The sequence below is a fragment of the Balearica regulorum genome, chromosome 2 (assembly GCF_011004875.1).
Source record: "Balearica regulorum gibbericeps isolate bBalReg1 chromosome 2, bBalReg1.pri, whole genome shotgun sequence".
Taxonomy (NCBI): domain Eukaryota; kingdom Metazoa; phylum Chordata; class Aves; order Gruiformes; family Gruidae; genus Balearica; species Balearica regulorum.
The window spans coordinates 39042609-39067199 of NC_046185.1; the positions used below are offsets into that span (position 1 = coordinate 39042609).

The 24591-nt window shown below is 39.7% G+C and overlaps 1 protein-coding gene across 4 annotated transcripts in view; it reads left to right on the plus strand.

The window, feature by feature from the left end:
- CYP7B1 (cytochrome P450 family 7 subfamily B member 1) overlaps positions 1–24591 on the plus strand; it is a 126057-nt gene that overhangs the window by 33802 nt on the left and 67664 nt on the right. The window contains exon 1 of one of the 4 annotated variants that reach the window (XM_075743995.1): positions 14034–14052. The exons of the other annotated variants lie outside the window; for them this stretch is intronic. The gene's annotated coding sequence lies outside the window, so the exon portion shown is untranslated. Of the gene's footprint in view, positions 1–14033; positions 14053–24591 lie in introns of those variants that run through there. 4 annotated transcript variants of the gene reach the window in all.

Consider the following 24591-nt stretch of genomic DNA (forward strand, 5'->3'; position numbering starts at 1 on the left):
GAAGAATTTTAAAAGCATAATTTAAAAGGAAAGGTTGAAGGAGTTAGGTTTGCCTAGAATATTTATTCCTCTTACCCCTTTTATGCAGCAGGAGGGTCTGGACAATCTCCCGAGGTGTCTGAGAGTCCTGTATTTTTGTAGTCCTAACTGTAGTACTGGCTATCTGAATGACATACTCATCTCAGTCACGAGTAGTGGATGCCGTAGCAGAGGCATCGGTAAAGATCTGAAAGAGGAAGCAGGTACTTGGAGTGACTTCAGAGCCACTGTGCAAGCACAGCAGTAAGGAAGATGAGTTTATTAGGGAGACAGAGAAACTGGTGTTCAAAACTGACATCATTAGTAACGTGGAAGAAAACTGCTTGATACACAATGATTATTTTTGTGTGTGACAACGTGGATTTAAGTATCATCATCTTGACAGGTTGGTACTGTCCTTCCACACTCTGCAGTTTCCTTCTGTAAAGTTTTCTTCACTGGAGATTTCTGATTGGATCCAGAAAATTTTTTTCCTGTCTTGAAATACGATAGGGTGAGAACAATGTTTTTAGAAAGTAAAAAAAATTAAGAAGGAAATAAGTCCACCTTTACAGTATATGGTCAGTTCCTTCCTTCCTTCCTCCCTTCCTTCCTTCCTTCCTTCGTCCTTCTGTCCTTCTGTCCTTCCGTCCTTCCGTCCTTCCATCTGTCCTTCCTATGTTTATTTTTCAATTCCAAGATACATCTGCTGAATCATATCATTTAGATATTGAGGCATTGGCAAAAATGGTTGCTGGCTCTTGCTTTCTGTTTCTCTTCTTTTCTTTAGAGCTGTATTATACATACTGACATACCTACCAAAAAGTTCACAGCCTTTGCAGGATTTAGACCCAAGTGCTCCGCTGAAAGGTAGAAGTACGGTAAGCTTGTCCAGATTAACTGTGGAGCAGCTCAGCTCAGTGGACTAATGCAGTGCCAGCTATGGCATTTATCTTTGCTGCAGAAGGTTCATATGGTCACTGACAAAATATTAATAGATACTAGATAATGAATCTTTGTAAGCTGCTAAGTGAGGAATAATAAATATAACTCCTTTTTTTCCTAGAAGCTGAATCTTCCTGTCCTGCCTCAGGAAAAGTTAGACTCTCCAATGTGGTTTGAGGGAGTTTAAGCTTCCCCAAAGCTGTAGGAGCAAGTGGAAATAGTCTTGCATCCTGTGAAGAATAATACTGCCCAGACAGTCCAGAGCATTCGTCATCCCTAGGTCAGGCTTCGTGGCCAGTGGAGCTGAGGAGCCATGGTCATGGCTGTGCTTCAGCCTGTCCTTCCCGTCTTTCCAGACCAAGGTATAGCACGGCTGTCGTCAGGGGAGCGGAGACCCTTGGCTTGGTTGTACAGCGAACAGCAGCTTTTCTGCCTTGGATGCTGCTAATACCTGTGACTGGGGTGGAAATGATGTGATTGCCTGTAGGTACGAGCAGAATATGTATCGCAACTCATCCAGTGTCTTTCCTAATACAATGCCTCAAAAGCATTCATGTTCACCTGAAAAAAACAAGCAAAAGATATCTCTATCTCTTTGATACACACATGCGCACACACCCCAAAAAAAGAAAATAAAAAGGAAAAAAAAAACCCAAACCAGGGCCTGGTTTAATCCACAGCAAACCCCAGGCAGCTCAAAGTTAAACTTCCCATTCAATTACTAATTCATTGCTTTTGTTTGTGGGTATTGCAGTATATGTGGTCTGTGAGATTACCCGCTAATTGTCATTTTTCATAGTGATGCGGCTATGCCTCAGAAGGGATTAAGAGTGAAGCTTCCTTTAGCGCTTGCACTTTGCAGCGTTGCAGGGCACGGGGAAGTTGTTTTGCGTGTGTGCGAGGGGAGCTGTACGAGGGTGCGAATTAATAGAGTTTTTAAATGTATTTTTAATTTTTATCTCCAAGCAATGCTCTATTATCAGCTAGATGATAAAATGTCTTGAATAGTTGACTCTAGGGCTTTCACTAAACTGCCCATGAATGCTGAAACCATCTGTTTTTCTGGACGTTTGTCAGGGTGAGTGTGGCAGAGGCAGCTGTTTGAAAAGGGACGCTTTGGATGATGAACCAGCCCATTGTTTCGGAGCGATTCGCTTGCATTCAGAGGCTCTACCCAAGCGTACTATAGAGCAATCAAAATCAAACTATTGTTTGTCCCAATCATATTGATCTGAAAAGAAGGTGGTGGGATGACCGCATTGTAGATGCAAATAGTTGTTTAGAGCAGCTGTATGCTGGCCAATATGTACCGCAGTAGGAAACCCACATGGAAGCTAGAGGGCTCCCTGCACCCTACTGGGGAAAGAGAAAAGATGATGCCAGATTGAACTCCAGTCTACAGCAAAAAGGAAGGCTCTGGACTGTTGGTATTGCTAGTAATTTGCTTTTTACAGCAATGGTTGGCATTAACCCTGTAGTGCCTTAGTAATTAAAGTCAATTGTTTGGGGTTGTTGGTGGTTTTTTTTCTGCTAGCACGTTGCGAAGAGAGTTTATCAAGAAGATAATTACCTAAAGCTACTGCAATGAAATACAGGAGCGATTGGATTGCTTGGATGTCAACTATCAATTTTCTCTTCTATAAAAATTAATTGCATTTTTGTTGTTGTTTTCTATGCAGAATCATTCATGCACTGTTTAAAGTTTTCATAATTTATTTATGATGATGAAAATATAGCAGCTGAATCGAAACATATTGTGGTGTTCGTTTCTGTGTTAAATATAGCTGTCTTATCTCTGCAGAAAGCAGGGGAAAAGATGATCTTTAGTGCATGTAATGAAGATTATAGCTTTTAGTTTAGAGTAACTGAGAAAGCTGCACTTCATCCATTAACATTTTAAGCTTTTTAGTTGTCCTTGTCACTTCATTGCATGCATGCTAATATCTCCTCATATAAAATTTAATCTGTCGAACTAAATGAAGGAATTAGTATCTGAAAGACATCTTTCATTAAGCAATTAACGATTCTTTCTAACAAATCTACAAAAGCATATGTGTTTATATTTAATAAGTATTTGTATGATCAGCCAATTACAATACATAGATACATCTTTTTTTGTTTATTTGTGATATTACAAAATCTAAACTTACAATCAAGTCATAATTACGCTTTAGCAAACGTGTTATAATTGTCAACAACTGTGGTTAGGGGACTCCTGTCTTTGAAAAATCATCGCAGTCACGTAAAGCTTAATATCTATTTCTTTGTGTAAGAATCTTTTATCCTTATCTCTTCGCGATTCACGGATGGAAAGAATAGTTGTAAAGAATCTGCACAGGGAATACATTCAAGGATATGTCTTTTTAAAATTAACAATGATGTATATGTGCTAGTAGGAGGGAAGCAAACAAGACTAGGATGGCAGCCTGGATGAAAAGATGATCACCTGCACCAGCTGCAAGACGTTTCCTTTCACAGCTTTGGAGGAGCTTTTCAAATGTATTCTCTTTTCAGGCTGCTTGCCTAATTTTATGAAGGGATACCCCTCTCTAACTTAAACTATTACTAAACCAGTGTCAGCCTCCGTGTAAAACGTGAAAAATATAAGTAAAAATAGTGGCATTGTCCTTTTGCCCTTGCACCATTATTAACTTACTTGGGAGTCATTTTCTTAGCAGGATGTATGAATGCTTCCTTCTTGTCTGAATTATTTTAGTCTTTAGAATGCGTCATCTGATGTATAAATGTCCAGTCGCTGCAGCAGAATGAATTGGCAATTGACTGATAACTCTTTCATATGAAAAAAATATGCTACTTGATTTCCTTGAATAAGGTGGTGCTCAGGTAGTAGTTGCTCTCTGATTTGCCCTTTCTTTATAGAACTTTTGAAAATTAAGTGTTAGTTTGGATCATGCAGTTATTTGGAGAAAAAGACTATGGTAAAGTGGATGAATAACAAATCGTACTAGCCGCAAGTAATGCCCACTTTCTTGAGTGAGAAGCAAATTCTACATTAAAAAATGCTTCATTTTCAAGCACATACAGTGCATACAACTCTTCTTAGCATTTCCTTCTACTAAATAATAAAGAATTACATTCTTCAGAAACTTCTATCCTTCTGAGTGCATGTAGAGCCATCTATATGAAAGACTGTGGGCAGTCGGCAAGAAAACTCCACAGAGAAAAAGTAGGTGGGTTGGAGGAATAAACCCCCAATTACTTATAAAACACAGTACCTGCAGTTCTCTCCCTGGGGATGAGAGTGAGCCCCGGGGGGAGCGACGTGAGTCGGGATAGTTAGTGAATTACAGGGAGGCACTTGGGTGTTATAAAAATTAATTTGGCCAGTAGAAAGACTTGTTGTTCTTTCCAGACGTACCAAGCAACATTAAGACAGACAGTGTAGCACGCTTGATTTGACTCGTTTGCTTATCTTTTTCATTAGCAGTTTGCTACCTGACTGTTTCAGAGCCAGCTCTCCAAGTGTTAAAATAACTCACCAGCTTGACAGCTATCATATATGTCTGGCAGTATTAACAAAGTGCAATCCTTGCCATAAAGTTTAAAAAAAATCTATCAGACACCTACTCGCTGGTTGCCAGAGGACCAAACCTCTGAGCAGGAGAGAGACAGAGGGAGATGCTGCACTACCAGCGAAGTTCAGGGAGGATGAGGAGCCAAGACACCTGCTGTCTGCACCTCCTGGAAGGGGTGGGCTGGAGAAATCCTGGAAATCTTTGTTCACTCTCGGGGACTTCTTTGTGGCGTCTGTGAAAGTCTGCTCAAAGTTTCACCCTTTGCATCAGACTCAGGGTCGTGCTTGTCTCATCTCATGTTGTGGTGGAAGCCAAAGTCATCTGCTCAAGCGTGCTTTCAGCTGCGTGCAGTGCGCTGCACAAAACACTGATAAGACCCATTCCCATCCTGAAAGAGCCCCGGCCACTCTCAAGCATTAGCAGCTTCCTCCTTCTTTTTATCTTTTGTTTGTTCTCACACAGCTATCTGGACATAGGCTTTTATTATGCTGGTTTTTTATACGTCTTCAGCGATTGATTCCAGTGCCCGCTTCCAATGCTATTCAGTTTCACCAAATACGGGCAGCATGAAATTGTTGTTTAGTTAAATCCAGAGATTTTACCAAGTGCAATTCCTGGATCCTCTTTACTTCAAATGGAATTACACAAATGGGAGCTACAGAATATCAGTGTTTGGTCATAGTCCTTCTGATGAAGAGCAGTATAAAGACATAGATAAACAGAAATCAGTGCCTTGGAAAGATAATACCTCACTAGTGTATATCACTTTTACCCTTTCCCATGACCAGTTTTCATCAGAAAAACTCTGGAGGTGCACTCGGCTATAGGTGTAGGGTTGTGGTTTTATGCTGCAGTTACCTGGAGGGAATCATTTCGCTACGGTCTTAGGCTGAATTAGACCCTAGTTTGGTCAGCCCAGCGTCCCCATGTCTGCTGTGCATTTCCTGGTCCGGACATTGGTTGTAAAAGAGGTACATGCAAACCACAATGCGGAACTGTTAGTACTGTGTGTCTGTGTATTAACGTTATTTAGCTGGTTTTTATTAGGAAACAAAAGTGGGAGTTTCTTTTTTAGAGTGATGGCAGACTCAGATCTTTAAATCCTAATGGAGACAGGAAGATGATAGTCTGATATAAATAATGTTACTTTGAGGTGCACACACAGAAATAAAGCCTGTTTTGCTTTGTTTCCTTTAGGATTTTAGTCATCTTAGTATAAAAATGCATATATCTGACTTCACCTTTTTTCTTTCCTTATTTTTTTGTTTTAACACATGTTGTTATAAGCCCCTAAAAAAGATTTTTTTTTAAGCAGTCTCCTTTTCCTGGTGAAAATTTTCTTCCCAAAGAAGCATTTTGACAATGATACTGATTAACATCCTTTCACAAGGTGAATAATATGTTAAGCGAAAATGTTGTAGAGTTAAAGAATTTGGCACAAAATTGGACTAAGAACAAAATGTTGTCAGAATTGGGTGCTGGAAGCCATATGCTTCTTTTTTGAAGGTGGGTCACGTTTTTAGCTGTCAGATTGCTAGGAATCCTCACGTCACCCATGGACTTCAGGCAGAGACAGGTTTTCACCACGGTGGGAAGGCAGGCCTGTCTGCTACCCCCAATTTGGCACATGAATTCAAAACTTGTATGACAAGGCATCTGATTTATCAAGCCTAATTTGTGACGTGGAAGGACTTCTCTCACAACGATTTGATTTCCACTCTTCCTGCGGCGTACTGTCATTTTACTGCAAGTTTCAGAAAATGTGGAAGATGGGGTTTGTTGTCTTACGTCTTTTGCTAAAGGACTCGGCTTCTGAAGTTAAGTGCTCGAATAGGAATTTCATCGTCGTAAGAACACAAACCAGTTTTGCAACTTGTGATCCCAAGCATCATTCTTCTGTTTGTTTAGGGGAAAAAGACAGAAAGAGGGAAAAAGCTTTAAAAAAAAAATTGACTTCTCATCTCAACTCTGAATGAGCTTATAGGTGAAAGCGACCAGACTTTTGTACTAGCTTGAACAAATCTGACAGATCTTCCATTTCCATTACTGGTGTCCCACATTTCTTCTTTCTGGTCCTTCTTTTTGTTGCCAGTGACTTCATGTTCTTAGCATCCTTATATTCAGTATTTTGTTGGTGAAAGTATTAAACCCAACTAGTCTTGAAGCCAGTCCCTAAAGTACTTCACTAGTAACCTCCTTCCCATATGAATCATCCTGTTTTCTATGTAAAACACTGGCTTCTGCAGCCAGTCCCAGTTCTCTGTTTGAACTGGTTGTGACTATTGGAGATGCTCTGCTGAGTTCCAGATAGCTTAGAATTACTCGTTTTGTTGCTTTGTTGTTGGTTTTGGTTTTTTTTAAATCTAAAATAGTGGTTCTCTATGAAAAGAAAGGTGTGGAGTGATTTAATTTACTGTCTGAGTGGCTCCTTTCAAAAATTGTTTGAAAACCTCCATAGCTCTAAAGGTGTGTAGTACCCTAGGGCTGCTTTTCTTCAGTATTGACATTAGAAAGACATGGGTATAATCACACTGTGCAAGTCCTGATTTATTTGAAGAGTGTATTTATTTCAACAAAAATTAGCACAGTGATCTTTTCAACGCAGACTATTCTTGAGTTTTAATCTTTTGTCAGTATTTGGAAATGACGTTCAGTTACTTTATGGATTTTGAATGTCACAAGAAGGAGTTTTATGCAGCAATTTAGCACACAGAATTTCCATTTCTGTATGGTTTTTAATCAGAAACTTGTTAGTTCTGAAAGGTGTATTTCCAGCTTTCCAAGTACAAGACAACAGATATGGACCCATTCACAGTGAAAAAAATATTACCCTGCTTTCTTGCAAATGAGTTTTAAAAAAGAGACTGCTTATGGTTATTAGAGATCTCGTAGCAATCTGTCCTGGTATGCTCATCCAGTTCGGCTTTAGATGCTTACCAAATCACATATCCCAGTCAGCTCAGAAAATACTTTCCCCCTGCTATTATTTGCTTTAGGTTTGATTTGATATTGCATTCTTTATTTTATATCTTCAACTGTTGATGGTTTAATCCCAAACCAGTGAAAACAGTTTCTGAGCTGCTGCACTCCCGTAGCTCTCGTAACTGAGTGGGTTCAGCCCTTAAAACAGAGCTGGTCGCCAGCAAAATGGAAGTGATTGCTGTTTCCCTCAAGTGAGGGTGGCTCGCAGGTAGCTTTCGCATGTTTTAGTAGGAGGAGTCGCTGACCTTTCAGTTCTTACATGAATTTTATACTTGGGAAAGTGGGTGATGCTGCATTTCTAAAGGCATAGAAACTTTTGTGTATAGATTTATCAAACAAATTTGATATTCAGTACGCACTGCAGACAAATACTGCACATTCAGTCCTCAATATGCGTGCGTAATAGTAATGAGTGTCAAATGAGGAATGTGTACTCAGCCTTCAACTCGAAGTAAAGACTTTGTTCTCAAATGACATGTTTGTTCTCTCATTCCAGTAATGAGTGAATCAAAGTTTAATGATAGTAATGAGGCTAAATTAACAAAGTTTATGCATGAAATAAATATGAAAGGTTATAAATAATAATTTAGTTCCAGAGTCTTAAACATTTTAGGTCAACAACTTTCTACTACCATTACTTTGTTTTTAACTGATGGGTGTTTGCCTCCACTTCTATTTTAAAGCTAGTTTCTCTCCTGCACTGAACACACAAGAAATGATATAAAATATTGATGGAAAATGCGATGTAATAACATAGCACAGTGATGGTTCAAATCCAGTACAAGCAATGGATGGCAGTTATAGTAAAATAGATATTTGGCATAATTTAAAAAAAACCCAACAACAGAGTTTTGTTTAGCCTCTTTCAAAAAGGCTTAGCAGTAAAATTTACTGTTTTCTTAATGTTATGAGAAATTTCACTAGGGGTTAAATAGGTTGATTTATATTGCCACTATAGGAAAAAGATTAAAAGAGTTTAACTTAAGACTCCCCATGCCTAGCTGAACTGAAAAATACTTTTTGATCAGACTGGATAATTTACCTTTAGGAGAATCACCATGTTATGGCATATATTAAGGAAGAGTTATAAATGGTTGCCACAGTTGCAGTAACTTTTGCTAAAATGGGTGTTGATGTTGTTTAGATATTGTCAGAAAATGAGTCAAAGTGTTTGCTTTATTAAAGGATAAAATCAATGCTGCCACGTGAGGAAGTGGAAGTACTCTTCTGCTCCAGGTAGTCTCTATGTGATATCCAGTTTTCAGCATGATGCTACCTGGGGCTTGGTGGGATGCATGCACAGACCCCTTATTTGAGTGTGGTACCTTGGTGTGCTTAACCCTTTGAGCCTCCGGGGAGTGCAAATGGGCATTCAGATCAGTTCCTGCGTGATTTTGTACTCTGTTTTTGTTCTCTCCCTGGTCACCTCTCCTGAGATGCTGCTCATGGTTTTGTGGAAATCATTGATACTAGTGTGGTAATGAGGACATAAAGGGCACCATTCATTCTCCTAAACAGAGACATCTGTCCTGCGTGGCCTCCAGCTGTGGGTCCAGAAGGATGCGATTCTCCCTCTGTGGCAGTGTCAGACCTGCCAGCTCTGTGTGAATGTGGAATAAATACCATGGAGCATCTCACAGTACTAGATAAACCCCTGTCTTGAGAAGCTGAATTGAGCCCTGCTTGGTTACTTCAGGTGAAATAAATCAGTTTGAGCTCCATTGACTGTACTGGTCTCTGTTGGGGGGGAGGGGGGAGAGAGCATAGCTAGAGCATTTTTAGATACCTACATTCAGGTACCTAAATTTAATCTGCAGCCAAAAAGCAGGGTACTTACTCTCTTCTTTGGTATATGGGATACAGGCTGGAAACTGTTGGCACACCACTCTCTACCAACATAAAACCATAGTGGTGCATACTCATCTTTAAATAAAATGTGAAATTCTGGTAAGTAAGACAGATTCACCTGTCCTAAGTTCACACATCTGGCCTGTTTAAGTGAAGACTGTAGTTGTCCCTCTGCAGTTAAGGTACAAGTCTATATCTCTATAGAGGAATTCAGCTCTGGAGCACCTGAATTGGTACTAGGAACGATACTTTCCATCAGCTGTATAGGATATGCAGGGTGATTAGGACCCTTACTAATTGCTTTAATTTAAGAGAAATGAATCTAGACCTAAATTGTTTCATGTTGCATCTTCAGAGAGAGCCTCCAAAATGTAAAACAGTGATGTTAGGGGTACAGGCAAATAGCAAGCAGCTTTGGTGGATGGCTGACTCAGGTGTTGGGCTGAGTGTCGAATTTGAGTTAGGAATTATTTTCTTGCTCATCTTCTTTGAAAGCACGGCCTGGTGATTTTGTGTCAGGGATGGGATTAGCAATGGCTTATTCCAACTGTCACCATGACCTCCAGTCTGTGTCTTCTCCATGGTGAATTCATAAAAGAACAATGGCAGACAGTTGGGATTATTCCAGTGGGAACGAAGGGGAAAACACTGATTAATTCCCAGGAATACTGCAGTGTCGCTAGAGTAAACTAATGTTCTTTAGAAGCAATTCCTGGTAATTCTTTTTGTCTTCCAGCAATGGTTTCTGTTTGTGGGACAAAGCTCTATTCTTCATTGAATTATCTTCTCTCTGGAAAGTGGAAAGAAGAACCCTTCTGGGAAATAAAACAAGGTGACCAAAAAGAGAAAAGCCTAGCCATCCCGTTCCACCTCGAGAGCATCCCCACTGCATCGAGGTCCCTGGTACAGAGACCTCTGCCCCAAAGTTCTGTCCAGTTAGTAGGGGCTGTGTGTTTGCTCTCACTTGGATCTGCACAAGAGCTGAGCTGCACAAGAAGGAATAACTCTTGCAGAGACATGTCTCAGCTCATAGAGGGTCAACTTCAGACTGTAGACACTTTCTTCCATTATATCTCCAACCCTGTTGCAGCAAGTTGCCCACCTAATTACAACGAAGCTAAGTGTTTTTCAAGATTAAGAATGAAAGCTGAATGGTAGGGGGGATGTGAATTGTTCAAATATGAAATACTGGCACCTGTATTACCTTGCATCTCTCCATGAGGAGTCATTACAGGGCTGAGACTTTGCTGATGGTGGCAGAGAGGCTGCAACCTCCTGTCTGCCAGCAGCAACCTCATCTCATCAGCTCTTGTTAATACCAGTGATGATCTTGAGGGAGAGTCAAAATGTTAGGTTAACTTCTACCTATGTTTCACGCAGTGTGATCAGCAGGTTGAGGGAGGTGATTCTCCCGCCTCTACTTGGCTCTTGTGAGACCCCACCTGGAGTACTGTGTCCTGCTCTGGGATCCCCAGTACAAGAAAGACATGGAGCTGTTGGAGCGAGTCCAGAGGAGGGCCACGAAGATGATCGGAGGGCTGGAGCACCTCTCCTGTGAAGAAAGGCTGAGAGAGTTGGGGTTGTTCAGCCTGGAGAAGAGAAGGCTCCGGGGAGACCTTATAGCAGCCTTCCAGTACCTGAAGGGGCCTACAGGAAAGATGCAGAGGGACTGTTTACAAGGGCATGTAGTGATAGGACAAGGGGTAATGGCTTTAAACTAAAAGGGGGTCGATTTAGATTAGATATTAGGAAGATTTTTTCTGTTGCGAGGGTGGTGAGGCATTGGAACAGGTTGCCCAGAGAAGCTGTGGATGCCCCATTCCTGGGCGTGTTCAAGGCCAGGTTGGATGGGGCTTTGGGCAACCTGGTCTAGTGCAGGGTGTCCCTGCCTATGGCAGGGCGATTGGAACTAGATGATCTTTGAGGTCCCTTCCAACCCAAACCATTCTATGATTCTATGATTCAAGGCAGAAACATCCTTGTTTAGGTTTCTGAACAGGATAGTCTGGGATGAATACCTGCAGGCTACTCAAAGTCATGACTTAGGGGGTTTCTTCGAGCCCTGTGTTCTGTCATTGTTGTTTGAGTTGCCATAACCTTAATTAAGGTTGCCTTCTTACAGTATTTTTTTAAACTATGTTCTTGGAAGTGTTGGACTGCTTGTGAGTTTAAAGCAAATTAACAATACTTATTTTTTTCCCTCTGTAAAAGCTGTTTTACAATATGTCTCTTGTAAACTTGCAGCTTTCTAAGTTTCTGTATCAGAATGTGAATTGATTATGGGATTTGACAGGTCGTATCCCATTAGCTCTTTGGCTTGTAGGAAACAGCCCTTGACCTATTTTTTTAAGCTTTATTTCATAAATGTTTTCAAAACTGTCTGAAGATCAAAAAAAGCAGGGTCATTCATTTAAATTAACTTTAAAGACCAGCGGTTCATGGCTAATGAATGTATGGTTTATTAATCAAATGTATGTAGCTGAAAGAAGCCAACTACAATTCACTTACAATTGCGATTTTACCCTATTTTAACGTTATTTTAATGAGCTACAGATTTGAATGTGGGCTTTGTTCATCTGTTGCTTCCACTCAATTGCAGTTTCACCCTAAGAAGACACAAGACAGATTGATCAGGCTTCCAGTCATTGTGAGACTTAAATGAAGTGAACAGGGCCTTATGTTTCAAAACCAAATGAGAGGATTAAAGCAACCAAAAAAAAAAAAACACCCACCCTCCTATGTTATCTGTCTGCTGTTCTTAAATTTGATTAAGCTACTTGCCACTAAGCACTTTTGGTTTTACTGTAAATACAGCCTAGAAATAAATTTTCATGGCCGCAGGCACCAATCAGCAAGTGATACCATGAATAATTAGCACTTAGAAACACTTGTTCATGTTAGAATATTTCTTTGATTGCCATTTCCAAAAACACACTGAGATAATAGGACAGTACATTTCTCTAAGGTCTAATTGGGATGGAGCTCCGTGCCAGCAGTTACAATAGTAATATAAGCAAAGTTTTCTGAATGTTTTGTGTGTGTGTAGTGCAAGTTTGTGTTTTGCGAGAACAAGAAAAAAGTCTCAAGTTAAACTATGATAATTTGATGTATTCATATTTTATTTTTTAAACTACTGCATTGAGGTTTGGGCTATAAAAGCCACTTTTGAACCTGAATATGACCATATCTAATATTATCTTTGTAAAATGTAGGCAGATTGCAACCACCTGTAAAATAATGAAATGGCCTGTGAAAACAGTGTAAGCAAGAATTCTGTATTCTACTTTATTCTTATTCTGCTTTATTCTTAAAGGCTCTCCAGTTGGCTTGAGATCGTCTGATGGGGAGTAGCAATCCCTGTGAGTTATACTGAACATAAACGCTAGGAACAGCAATGTAGAAGCATGGCTCAGTTTTATACACTTTTGCTTTGGTTTGTACGTTTAACTTTTGACATAAGTGTATTTGAACTGCAAAGTCCATCAAGAAATACTGTGAAAATATTCATTACACTAGTAATAATGATAAATTTTTCACATATGTTTAATTTACCTAGTTAATAATTGATTTTGATGCCAATTGCACGTTTCTATATTTGATGTAAACCTTTTTTGTTCTAAACTGCCTTTTTAATTTTGTGTGAAAAAATATTAAATAGCAAAGCAATCTAGCATATCTGTATTTGATCCTACATTTCTTGTGTACCTAACCTCCCACCCTACTCTAGGGTGACTTTCTTTGTAGAAAAGCCCCGTCTGCAGATTCTGGGAGCCTGAGCAATGGGGGGTTGTTATCTCAAATGACTTTTTAGATTGAGATTTTAAATAAGGAATACAGGAAATAATGCTGAGACATTTTGCAGGGTTTAAAAATGCTTTTTGGAGTGGAAAACAGCTATACAATCCCTTAAAAAAAAGTTTTTTAAAACTGATCTTTATATAATGATTTGACTACATTAAGTAAAAGCAATAACTGATGAGTGCGGTACCTCCATGGAGCAGGCTAAATTCACAGCTGGTGAAACTGAGGCAGAGAAGGAAGAAATGGACTTTCTGGTGTGCTTAAGCATTATCTTAAATGTTTGGCATCTCTATGCAGCAAATGAAGCCCAGGCTGCCATAACTGTACCACTTCTAATCTAGCTAGAGTGAGAGCGGTGAAGGGTCGGGAAGCTGTGGCAGCATAGCAGTCAGCGTAGAAACTGGGGGGGGTAGTCTAGGTATATCTTCACTGATGTTCTCTGTAGTACCAAGATGAAAGCTAATTGGGGTTTCCCTCGCTAGACTATACCTCCATTCAATATCCTAAGGACAAATGCAATATAGAAATTGTAAGATTATGATCAGATTTGGGAGTCCCAGACTCCCAGATTTGCATGGCTTTCTCTTGAGCATTCAGACTCTCCTTGTCTTGTCTAAGTGTTAGACTAATGTCTATCAGCCTCAGGAATTAAATGTGTGATAATGAACACATTGATAAGAAAAACTAATTTATAATCAACACTGAGTCTTTATGCAAAAATTTAGAATAATGCAGGTCTTAAATCTGTCTGATTCCCACACATTGTTTGTTTTTAAATAATGTGCTGCATGAAGTACATTTTTTGTGTTCTAGGGAAATGATCGTTAATAGACCTTTGTGTTTTCTCAGCCTTTGTATGGCCATATGTAAACTTGAGGAACCGAGTTCTGTTGTGTGCATCAGTGTCCAGCTGAAATCAAAGGTGTTTTGATTTTTTTTTTACCACAAACCATAATTTCGGCAAAAAAAAATATTGGCGGTGAATTTGAAGCACAAACATATATTCCTCTTCTTTATGTTAATTTTTATTCAATTTGTGTGCTATTATTTAAGAAGAAAGCTCTAAGAAATATTTGCATGTATTTTTAATAGAGTTGAATTACTTTATGTTTTGTAAAAGTATTTATGAAGACAAAAGCACGTAGTGTGATGAAATTTTATAAAGCATTTGTGGGCTCATTTTCTGCAGTGCAGGGTGTTTGGCGGCACAGTCAGTGAATATTTCTGTATAGCTTTACAGCGTTAAACAAATTTCTCTTGACATTCAGTATATGTAAGTAACTGAGAATATAGTTCATTTCATTTAGTGTTCAGTCATCTAAAATCAAAGCATTTGGGATATTATTACTTAGCTTTGATATAAATGAGTAATCTACCATGTATTAAGCTTGCTCTGTTTAAACTGAAGTTTCCAGATAGCACAGGTTACCATCTGTATTTTTTCATATTATTATTGCCCTCATAATAAGTTCAAGGTGAGGTTTTCAGGCAGTAAGCTGCAAGTCAGTTTTCATATAAACACATTAGAAAAGCTGTCTTGACATCAGCAGCTTATGCGGTCTTCCATCTATAATGTAAATGACTACACCTGCTTTATTTTATTTCTTCGTTATTTTGTGGCCACTCATTTAAAAATGTTTAAAGCATTAAAAACGTCTCTGTAAATACGTGTGAAAGGAGACAATTGTTCTGGTAGGAAAGGCCAGGAAAACACACAAAAGAGGCCACAGTGAGACGATAAACATAAAGGTCCAGGAGGTATTATGATGAGGTTCACAGATACTGTGTTCCAATCAAGCTCAATAAGCTCTGAATTCCTATTATGTTTCTCAAGCCTCCAAAAAGACATGGGAAGAAACCAAAAGTTTAAGTCAAATAAAAAGCACTTAAGCCAAGAGCACATGAATGTATAGCTGGGTAATGGAGCTTTCATCTCTGAAATAAAAACAGTTCAATTCAATTGGAACTGAAGTTTCTTCCCCCTTTGAAAAAGTTTATTTTAATGAGTTTCCATTTTATGCGTGGGCTGTTCTTTAATCGATGCTGCTCCATTGAAGTTTTACCCAATGAAGACACAAGACAGATTGTCCAAGCTTGCGGCTATTGTTGGGAGTTGATGAAGTGTATGGGCCCTTATGGTTGATAACAGAAGTAGATGGTCAGAGCCAATAAATAAAACTTTAACTCTGATTGTTGGGTGCTTTATGCTGAAAAGCTTTCTATTACCATGAATCTTTGGTTTTGAAGGACTTGTGAACCCAAAGGCAGCTCGTAGCTCTGTCACACAGACTAAGTCGGTCAGACAAGCAGCAATCTGTCCTATCCGATAAACCCAGTTTTGTCTTTTAAATTCCAGACTTCTCTTCAGGAATCAACATTGTTAGTATCTTGACAGACCATTAACTTCATAATACATGTATCTGCTGCCCTGTTGATTTATCATAAAAATTTGATGTTTGCGGAAGTTAAATTGTGCTGTCCTTGATCATGTTTTAACAAAACAAATATCGGAAAGAACAATTTTAACAACTGCAAGCCTGTGCTAATGTTTGAGGAAATTAGTAAAATATTTTTGTGACAGTGCTGAGAGTCACAAGTGCAAATGAACTGTAAAAAGTTTCATACTTCGTATAGCAAGAAATCAGAATATTAACCTGAGGTTTTGAGTTTTTTCAATAAGAAATGAGATTTATTTTGCAGGGACCACAGTCCTAGAGCCAGGCTGTTTTTTTTGTCACTTGATCCAAAGAGATCTCAGTGAACAGAAGAGCAAATACAAATTCAAGTAAAATATTCTGCATATTTACTGAAGAAATGTCATTCATTTCAGTTTTAAGAAGAAAATCTGTTAAATATTTGTGTTATAACTGATTTTCTCTGAGCAGCAGTACTTACAGTGTGGCAGCTGCTTCACTTTGGAGGTGTTTCACGGCTATAGTGGACGATATCTGGCCTTAGGGATGCATCATGTATCCTGGAGATTCCCAATTCTTGGAGTGAGAGAGGAAGAGGGAGGAGGTGAAGAACCCTGACCAGCTGGGAAAATGCAAGGAGAGTAGGTATGGATACCCTTGGGATGGATCGCAGGAGGGACAGGGCAAGGTTGCCGGGAAACAGGAGAGACGTTTCTCTGGAAATATCTGTTGTCTGTTTGCATGAAGGTCACTTAACATCTGGCCCTTCTTCTCAGGTTCTTCCTCTTCTTCAGCATCTCAGTATTGGAACATCTTTCAGTGGCGCATGAAGAGGCACGGTTAACATTTGTCACATATGGTTTGTTCTCTGTTATTGCTTACATCTGAATACAAGAAAACATTTTTAGCTGTGAGAGTGGTCAAACGCTGGACCAGACTGCTCAGAGAGGTTATGGAGTCTCCCATCTATTGACACATGGTCCTGGACAACCTGCTGTAAATGACCCTGCTTGAGCAGGAGGGTTGTGGACTATATGATCTCGAAAGGTCCCTCCCAACCTGAACCACTCTGTGATTCTCTTCCCCAGGGTGACTTTTTGTATACTGTGCAGTATTTCATTCTGGTAGGGATTTGTTTGGGTTCTTCTAATACTCCATGTTGTTGGCATGTGTTTCAGGAAAGAGAAGAAAGCAAGGTGCAGCTTGCGTATGGAGTAGGAGGTCATTATCAGATTGGCTGCCAAAGCCTCATCTCCTGTAATGATGAGCTTTTAATCTGCAGTGATAATCGAAGCAACATCAGCTCATATACAGTGCATGGAGAGGGTGGGCAAATCTTACTGATGCATGCTTATTATGCCTGAAAAAATCTTTATTTAGCCTTAATATTTGATACAATTGCTTTATTAACTGTCGCTGCACTGAACACTGTTGATCATTCCTCACTTGTGCTTTTGATGGGGGTGAAAAGCCTTTCTATTTTCTTCATTTGAAGACCTGCATTTTGTCCATCTTCTAGAACAAGTTGGGCTTGTGAGAAGAGGTGACACAGAAAGAGGAAATAATGTACAAGGTGTGGGAAGTCAAATGGATGCATTTAATATATGCCAAAGGACCCTGGTCTGTAGCTATGGTGCCTCTAAACTGTGCACCAGTATGTGTTTAAGGAATGACTTTGAATGAAGTATGGAAGCCCTTAATAGTACATGCAATACAGTAACTACTCCTGCAATGCAGTATGCCAACCCTAGTCTTCAAAGCCATAGAGATCTCATATCTTTGATGTGCTAAATATGCTGATATTACCATACTCTTGGAACCATGCTTTAACTCAAAGTGTGTTAGATATGGTAATGCAATAAAATGTTATGTGTGCGACTCTGTTGGGATGTGGGTAGCTGGAAAGGCTGAACTTAGAGTAAGAAGCTCTGAAACACCTGGAGGAAAGCCAGCTACTAAAATCTCTGTGAAGAGTGGACACAGATTAAGCCAATTCCATGGCAAATTAAAGGTCAGGCTAATTTAGTGTTGACCAAAGTTGTTTAGTGCCCAAGATGAGTTGCTGAGGCACTTGTGAGAGCGAGTGCGCTAATTGCACCTTCAATCCAAATCACAAAAAACTTAACCATCACTTGTACTGTGCAGGATCTCTTTTAGCTCTCTCAGTAGATAAGCTGAAAGGATTCAAAGGCTTGATTCCATCTTACTCCAACTGATGACACTTCCATCCTTATTACATTTATCTGTCCAACGCTGTTGAGGAATACTGTGTTCTAGGAACTGGTGATAGCATGACCTCTTATTAAAGCAGGGGTCATATATTTCTGTGAAGGAGATCTTGCTACTGGTTCCAGCCTCTCTTTCGTAACATGCTTAAGAGATTTGAACAGGAGTAGTGATACAGAACTCAGGATATTATTGTATTATATTACTGTATTATGTTTTGCTGAGTGGTTTTGTGCAAGCAAAATCTCCTTGCTGGGGAATATGTAATGTGAGCTCTTGCAGATGAGATTCACTCCCTTGCTGATGCCCATCCTTGCACAGAAGCTTCACTGCCAGCTCTTTCCCAGAGAGGGCTTGTGGCTGTACAGACACCCTAAATTGCAGCAGACTGTACACCCAAAGAGCCCAGTGAGAGAGGGAGAGGCACAACCAGCAAACAAAGTAATTCAGAGACTCACTTTGCCATTCCCTGTTAGTATGAAAGGAATTCTCTGGGAAGATTCAGATTCGTGAGCTCTCTCTGAGCAGGGAGAGTGGTGCTCCTTCCTGAGGCATCTAATTATGAGTCTGTTCCTGGGTATTACCTGGCACAGGGAGGCATGCTTGCATTTTCCTCATGAGATAAAATTATTCCTCTCCCTCTAATTACATGTGGTAGGAATGTATTCTTTTTACATTTAAATCGGTTTTGTATCAAGCTTCTTTTACCTGCTAATACACCTCAGGTTATAGGGTTCCCTTAATTCTTCTACTCGTGGAATTAAAGAATCTGCCTGCTGTTACTGCAAGGATGCCCTGAAGGATGATTATCCATGCTTTGCCTTGGATGAACTAGTTCATCTGGGGATTTCACCACTTTCAGCAGTTACATGTCGGGCAAAAGAGTCCTGGGCAGTTAGAGTCTGCTGGCACCCTGACTTACTACCTTCTTAAAAACCAGTCTCTCTTACATAGTATCAATAGAGTTTTGATGACAGTATCAAGAAGGAGAAGTGTAGCTAGAGAAAACTCTAGTTTGTTTTTCTATGTCATGGTTTAATGAAAGGGAAGGTTGTTGAAAGAGTGCTGTTCATTTTTTAAGATAATGAAATAAAATGTTCAATTAAAATAATGGCTGTACTTCAGATAAATTTGCAGCCATAGGTCCTTTTCCATGCATCACCTGCAGCCGTGGCACATGAGGACCATGCATTAGGAGCAAGCACTTTGGCTGCAGGAAAGGACTGGCATGTATGTAACACCCCCGGTGAGGCTACATCGCAGGTCCCTCATTGTGCTCAGAGCTTGGGCTCCATCCAGGAGCTGCACAACTGCTCAGTGATGGGCTTTCCCTTTTCTGGTCATGCTGTAGCAGTTAATGACTAACGCTCTGGAAATCCCTGTTGCGTTACCCACAAGATGGTGGGTTGTCTCAGATCCGCGGAGCACTGACACACTGACTTCTAGGTCTTTGGAATGTAAAGCAGCATCCAGTAGGAAAACTGTACTTGAGAGAGCAAACTTCTTTTGCCAGAAGATAAGGAGTGTTAGAATTCAATTTATATGATAAAAGTACAGGCTAGAGGCTGTATCACTTGCTGTCCTTTATTATAATCCCCCAATTGCCAGACACGGGTCAAAAAGGTAAGATGTACTCTTTTGTACCAAAGCAGTGGAGTAATGAGGACATCTGTTTTCATATGGTACTTGACACACACTACCAGAAATTTGATGTCATGCTGTCCAAACTTGTACATCATTGCAGAATTGCATTAGCTTTTCTGATTGATTCTGACAAGTCACTGACAGTTTTTGAGGTGAAACGCAGACATGACAAAGGGCAAGCAGAGGCTGCATATGTCAGCTGGAACACTCCCTTGTTGACTTGAAAGGGTGAAAATCTTTCAGTCTCGTCTCCATCCACCCCTTGCTGCTGTTTAACCTCCCCACCCTCACCTCAGTGTGCACAGCTTTAGACATTATTTGGCTGCAGGAGCGGGTCCTTTTGAGTTTCCTTTTCAAAGAAGCATAGCTCCAAGGAGTCATTTTCTTTTCATGGGTTAATGTGTGTGCCCATAAGGTAAAAAAATGTAGTTCAGCAAATTTATTCATCATGAATCATGCAAGGTTGATTTCATTTACCATATCACACCATAAACATAGTATTTTGTGGTTTGTATTTACACATGCATAAATTTAATTTACCCTCACGGTGTCAAGCAGGTCCTTATTTCCTTTCCAGAAAGTGTCAATGTATATGTACTAACACATAGTGTTTTAAAATACCACTGCTTGATGAAAAAAATAGTTGGGGTTTTTTTTTTTAATGTTGTAGGCATTTGGGGGGGTCTTTGGGTGGTTGTTTTTTAAGAAAAATAAGGACAAATTTCACTCCAGTGATGATACACACAGGTTTACCAGCTCTGAAACAACACAGGATTCCCTCCAGTGCTACTGTCAGTGAGGTCAAATGCACCATTTGTTCTCAATACATGTTTCTAGGTATGCTAGCAAAAGAGCAAGTGATGTGCTGTAGCATAGCAAGTCGGAGTTGCATTTTATTTTACGATTTTACATGCTACGTTCTGCTCCAGCCCTTCCCTCTGAGATGGGTGGTCATTTTTTGGCCATGACTTGTTTGGTCCATTTCTTGAGAAACAGCTGATCAGCAAACGCACACTGGTTGTAATGCAAATATTTACTGCTGAAACACTTAATGTTCAGTAAGAGTAATAAAAGAAGGTTGTAACATAAATGGAAGAATACTTACTGCACCTGCTTTATCTTGCTAGATTTGCACACTGATCTCAGAAAGGATCAGACCACGTATGCTTTGGTTTTGCAGATGGGCGTGTGTTACGCTCTTTGGGCTGATTTATACTTTTTCATATGAAAACAGAAATACAGTGATCCATTTTAGGTGAAATGCTGAAGCTGGCATTTATGATTTTAATGAAAAGATAGCTTCAAACCATATGTTCTTATTAGTAGAAGAAAGATCCCCTTTCACAAGTTTTTTTCTAATGAAGAACAGGTCTTTTTACAAAACAGTACTGTAATAGCATTGAAGAAGCATCTAAAGGAAAAAAAGGAATAATTAAGGAAAAATATAATTAATTACATTAATTGTAGAGTCTTAAAGTATTGTCCAAATGTTAAACCACAGATTATATGAATGTTGTTTAGATCTGACTTCCCTATGAGTTTAGAAATTTCATTTTGAAAGGGTTAATTTCATTTTGAAAGGTCTCAGTTAGTTAAGTTAGTGGAAGGCACTTGTAGATGAACGTAGACAGCATTATCACGTCTTCCCAGAAAGAAGAATGTGTGAAAGGAACGATGTGTGAAGCAAAGCAACAAACTTCCTCACCTTATTGTCATGTAAATTCCAAGAGACTACTTCATCTTCAACCCGCTGGGCCCTGTGAAATGGAGCAATTAGATGCTTTCAAAGTATTTGATCTGTGGTCACCTATTTTCTTTTTGCTGTGGAGATGCAGACCTCTCCTGGTTGCTAAAGACTTGGTTTTCTCAGTTAACATTTGCAGACATTTGAGATGCAACTCATTGATTCTCTGGGATTCAGGGATTACACTTTGAAAACTCCTGGCATTTGGAGGGCAGCGTCATCTCATTTTACGTACTGAGCTGCTAAAATTATGCACTGATCATGCAGTGGTCATGTTGGCCATGACAGGTCTCGATATTTTTGTGACTGTGGATACCCACCAGAAGGTGCTTTGCTGCTCAGGCTCTGTGGTTGGACTGTCAGACCTCATATGGGCAAAGCTGGCCCAAGCAAATGTGTGAACACAACTTCCTCCATCTCCTACTTGGAAGGAGAAGTACGGCATGATCGTCTTCATCTTTGATTGTTTCAGATTCTGGACTGAATCACTCATATTCAAGAATGATTTTGTTCTGTCTGTTTTGTACACTGGAGAGACTTGCACAAGTCATGCTTCAATTTGGGAAGCCTAGCCGTCATCGGTTTGCATACCCGCAGCGGAGAGCAGCACTAACAGCAATACAACAGCTGAGATATATACAAAAAAAAATGTTGACTTGTTGCTGCTTTTGACATCGTTAGTGCATCCTTTTGCATTCTTTCTGTATTTGCAGTGCAAGTTTATATGCAAAACCACACATCATTATCAAACTCGTGCAGCGTTTAGAACAAATACATGGAGCAAGGTGATTTTCAGCATATTCTTTAAAACATCTTTTGTTTTGCTTAAATGCTATTCACTTGAATTTCCATTGTATTTTTTGTGGTGAAACTTGGAGATATATAAAAAAAGTATTCTCTGTTGGTTGTGCATACATAATTTGAGCTCACCAGCTGGAATCACATGTATATGTAAATGATGGCAGATTTGGGCTCATAATTGTTCAAATTGGCTATGGCATTTGTTATGTCAACCCTGTGTTCTCAGTGCTGCCACTTTGATTTCAATCAAAATTTTGTTAGGCAGGAGTCATGGAAAACTCCATTCTTTGAAGTATGTAACTTTCTCCTGGTGCAGTCTGGAGTTAGTTTACACTTAAATAATAATTATTTTATGAAATGGTAGTCTTGTAATAGTTTAGACTGTGGTGGAGTCTTAGGTTATATTCTTCAGAGACTTCCAAACTGCTTCCAGTACTAATGATGTGTGTTTTACTTTAATCTATGAATGTAAAATAGAATGCTTTTTTTTTTTTTTTTTTTCAAATCCATGTTGATATTTTAGCCTTCTCCTCATTTGTGAGGGCATGCTGTAGATACTAATTTTTAGGGACAATTGCTAGCTGCAATGCCATTTCTCAAATTAGGACCTGTATACATTGCTCTTCTTGTAGGCTCCTGACAGTCTCAGCAGACCCAATACAATGGGATCCTCCAGACATTTCTTTTGGAAGCAACTGGTTAAAGTTACTCAAAACTAATGTTTCAGAACACACGATATTTATTTCCAAACCTACCAAGCACACTGGGCCAAAGGTTCACAATGGCAAAAAAAAAGTATATAAAAAATACATATTCCTTTACTTAAATGTGATCTCTCTGGTGTAATTCGGGTGGGTCCAGGTTAATCCTCATGTTTGAGTTGGAAGGAAGAGCCTGTTCGGCCCACAATATACTCCTGCTTTCTGGTTTTCAGTTTTTCCAAATTGTCGGCTATTTCACTAACATACCCTCTGATTTTTCCAGCATACCTAGAAAAACCCTTCTCCCTTCTCAAGCCTTTGAAGATGTCAGATTTCCGTCCATCGCAGGCTTGATCTTGGGAGGATTGTAGCTTGAAGAAAACCAAATGTGGTTATTTTTACCTCCTCAGAAGTTGTGTACCTGTGGCTGTTGTTATTTTTTTTTTAGTATTTCCTTTGCATATTTGCTTTTATAGTTCCTTTGATTCTGAGCCCAGGCACACAGCTAAGCAGGCATCAGAGCAAACCTGAGCAGGCAAACAGCCACTCTCATAATATTTATAAAAGATAACGCCAACAGTTTCTCAGTTCGTCACAGTCACAACTTTTCATTAAAAGGAACTGAAAATGCAGTGCCATCAGCCTTAAAATCAGGGAGTGACCAGCACAGAAATATTAACTGATCTGGGCTGTCACAAAGTGCATTTTGGTGTCTTTCTTAGGTAGGGCTCAAGCAGAGCAGAAGTGCCTTAAGGCGCAGACTAATTCTGAGCTTTATGCTTAGAAAGCATTTTACAGCCATGATAATGTGTCTCTGAAATTAAGCATCTTAACAGCATGGCTGATATAGTCTTTTAGTTAATTTATCACTGTGCAGTATCTATACAGTCACTTGCAATGACAGGCTGTAGTATGGACAGTAAATGTTTCCCGTGGCAGCCTGCGTCTGCAGGCTTTATCTGAACCGGCGATACAGATGTTCTCCATGGGCCTTGGTTTCCCACCAGATGAGGTTGGTTGTGGTCCCTGTTCGTGCGTGCGTATGCAAGAGAAACAAAGAACCACGCTGAGTAATGCTGGAGCTGCTCCAGGTCCTCCTCACCCACCCCAGCCTCCTCCTGTCCCCAGGTTATCTCTGCAGAGGACATCTAACAGGTGCGCCCAGTGCATTTGATGCATCAGCACCTACGCTAGACACTCCTCCATTCAGAGACCCACAGGTTATTGTCATTGACCTTTTCAGGAAAAGTACATTTTGGAGTTCTTCAATATAAAGATGTAGTTGGATTTCTAACTAGATAGGTGCTTGGTTTTGCCATCAGCAAAATCAAAATTTCATCCAGTGGTTGTAGGTTTTATGCTTTGGCCACATTTATCAGCTTCGTTTCTGAGCATCTTGTAACTATGTAACTGAAAGTCTATGGTGCATATTTTAAATTGCCTTTTATGGTGGTAATTACTGATTTGTATGATCATGTTTGAGTGTGTATAGTGCCTCTTTATGAGACCAATGTGTGTTTACATCCTGAACTCCACATTTGTGTCTTCCATTCAGACTGTTGATACTGGCTTGATGGATACCCTGTTAAGATGGAGCTTAGCTCCAGTGCCTCCTGTTACTGGTTTTAGTGTACTGCTGGAAGGGAAGCAGTATGTTCTGCTTTATCCCTTCCACCCAGCTACAACGTGTGTTTTTTAAAAATAACCATTTTTACTGTGGGCTGGTTTTCATGGCAAGCTATTGCAGAAACAAATACTAATACATTGTAATATTTAAAAACCATTACTGTACATTCATCAAGCTGGTTGAGTGTGGCAGCCCCGTTCCAGTATTTTAATTGTAGGGAAAGGGCTCCTGGGCATGGCTGCTTGGTTTCTGTACCAACATCCAGTTTGCTTAAAAACTTGCTGATTTATACCCCATTGGATCC